At 39.0% G+C, this 2,812-nt stretch overlaps 1 pseudogene; it reads left to right on the forward strand.

Annotated features, from left to right (window-relative positions):
- The first annotated feature begins 766 nt into the window (after window positions 1-766).
- On the forward strand, window positions 767-2,030 carry LOC139685024 (kinesin-like protein KIF20A pseudogene; annotated as a pseudogene).
- The last annotated feature ends 782 nt before the right edge of the window (window positions 2,031-2,812 follow it).

The following is a 2,812-nucleotide window of genomic DNA, read 5'->3' on the forward strand; positions in this document are numbered from 1 at the left end:
GTATATCATTCTGGTTAGAAATCATAGAGAGTGCTTGCTCAGATTCTTTCAAGTTCAAAAAGGATTTGGCATTTTTCACTTAGGTTACTATACAATATCTGTGAAACCCTTAAGTGAAAATAATTCTCTTTCTTGTGGCAGGAAAAGAGTGGCCTTGGGACTGCATCCAGAGCAGGTACAGTTTTTCTGCAGGTAACAGAGATATCACTCAGTCTGCTGATGTATGCTCAGGGAGAAAAAGGGGGGAAAAGGAAGGAAAAAAGACTCCTTAAAGCAGTCCCACTACCCACTATAAATAATTTCAAGATGTTTGATTATGAAATTGGTGATTTGTTCTGTCTGGTCTGAGAAATTCTCTCAATGAGAATATTTGTACTGATGCACTAGAGAACATTTTCTTTGCACAGTGCCTTTTTTTTCAGACCTGAGGTCATAACATGGGTTTCTGAATCCAGTCCACTCCTTGAAATAGCATGATGAAGATTGCAAGAATTGTATAACTGGAAGAAAATCTACAGCTGTACAAAGCACAAGCCACTCATCTTTTCAACTTATCTATCTTCTTATATCACAGGTAGTATGCACTTTATTCCTGACAGTAGGTCCAGCCCATTTTCCTGCTGTCAAGAGACTACCATTTTCTAAAAGTTCTCTCTAAAAATCCACCGCAGAGAAAGTAGACAGCAAAAATGAAAGAAGACTGGAAAAATATTCTGGGCACAGTGACAGGTGGGTTCCCGTACATTGAGTTCCTTTGCACTGAACAATGGGCGACGAGGGGAAAAACTATGTTTCTGCAGAAGTATCTGATGTGTGCTGGAATCAGTTTCTTTTCTGAATGTAGAGGGTAAACCTTCACCCTTGGAGTCGACAGTATTGCCTAATATGGAGGAACAGCAGGTATATCAACCTTTGAAAGTGTTCTTGAGAGTGAGGCCCTTTTCTATAGCAGAGCTTGAAAGCCATGAATCTCAGGGTTGAAGAGGCATAGACAGTAACTCTTCATGCGCCCAAAGAGTCTTCTGCAATGAAAAACAGTGAAAGAGGGGTTGGTCATGCTGTGCACAGGTTCACCTTTTCTCAGGTCTTTGGACCAGAAACTACTCAGAGTGAATTTTTTGAAAGCTCAATGAAAGAAATAGTAAGAGCATATGTTAATGGAGTGAATGGACTGGTGTTTACTTATGGGGTTACAAATGCAGGCAAGACATTCACTATCCAGGGGACTTCAAAAGATCTTGGTATTTTACCTCGTTCCTTTGATGTGATTTTTAACCACATAAGGGAAAGACATTATCTGAAGATGGACTTCAACCCATATTTGTGCAACAATGTTAAAAAGCTAGAAGATGCACAAGTTAAACAAGAAGAAACCTTAAAATCTGCTATTCTTGCATCACTGAAAGAGAAGACAGAGAGCATCGTAAATACTATGACAAATAGCTGGGATGCAAAGTTGGAGTCTTCCAACTATACTTCCAACAGTCATCCTTCTAATTCACTAGAGAAGAACTTTGTTCCACTTGACATTCATAGGACTAATATGCACCAAAGAACACAAGCATCTGTCTGGATTTCTCCTTGTGATATTTATAATGAATATGTGTATGACCTATTAAATGTATTATCTACATCAAAAACTCAAAGGCGCAGAGTTCTAAGAATTTGTGAGGATCAAGAGGGAAATTCTTATATTAAAGATTTAAAGTGGATTAATGTTCAGATCACCAAAGAAGCCTGCAAACTACTGAAAATAGGAAACAAGAACCGAAGTTTTGCTTGTACTAGGATGAATGAGCAATCAAGTAGAAGTCACAGCATATTCTCCATTAGGCTACTAAGGCTAAGTGAAGAGCATCAGCCTCGTGTTCTTGGAGTTTCAGCGATGTCTTTCTGTGACTTGGCTGGATCAGAAAGGTGTAATAAAACACGTCTTTGGAGACAGACTGAAAGAAGCAGGAAATATTAACAATTCTCTTCATATCCTTGGAAAATGCATTGCAGCATTGAAGCAAAATCAGATTCTATAACACAGTTTTCTTGGACAATATAAGCATGTGTGGTGTAACATCCTCTTTGACACACTGAGGTCTGATTTAGCAGATTTCATTTTGTTAGCTGACCACCCATTAGTGAGTCCCTACTTTTCCTTTGCTGTCACAGGAGATGAGAATTCAGTCCTGGTGTTAATGCAGTCCAGTTCCTCTGTAATCAAAAGTGATTCAGCAGTAGGAACATTGCCTCTGAGATCAAGCACTTAATGCTGAAACAGCTTCATTGTGTGCAGAATCAGATTAGTTTTTAGGCTGTAGTATGACTATATTGCTGTGTGCGTGATACTCCTGAATATGTAAACTTATACAGTCTCCCAATATACCAGGGCCACAGACCTGCAAAACAGCTTATTAATGAAAGACATTGTCCTGGAATCTGCAAAAAACATCCTGTGTGTAAAGTCAGGTGGTGGATTCACCATCCCTGGAGGATTTTAAACTGAGATTGGACGTGGCATGATCTGGTAAAGGGACTGGAGTTGGACCAAAGTTTGGACTTGATGATCTCGAAGGTCTTTTCCAACCCAATTGATTCTATGATTCTACTACACTACTTATGCCTCTGATTTAGCAATCATATGATAATTCTTTGTCTGTCTTTTACAGCAAAACCTTATATAAGACTTTTTGTAGTAACCAGCCCAAGACAATTGGCTATTCTACTAAATATAACACCAATGATGACAGCAGCACAAGGAGCTCTAATAGGCCTTGATAATTCAGTTGTGCTGCCTTAATACATGCATACACCAGCAAGT

Source organism: Pithys albifrons, chromosome Z (genome assembly GCF_047495875.1).
Source record: "Pithys albifrons albifrons isolate INPA30051 chromosome Z, PitAlb_v1, whole genome shotgun sequence".
NCBI classification, from domain to species: Eukaryota; Metazoa; Chordata; class Aves; order Passeriformes; family Thamnophilidae; genus Pithys; species Pithys albifrons.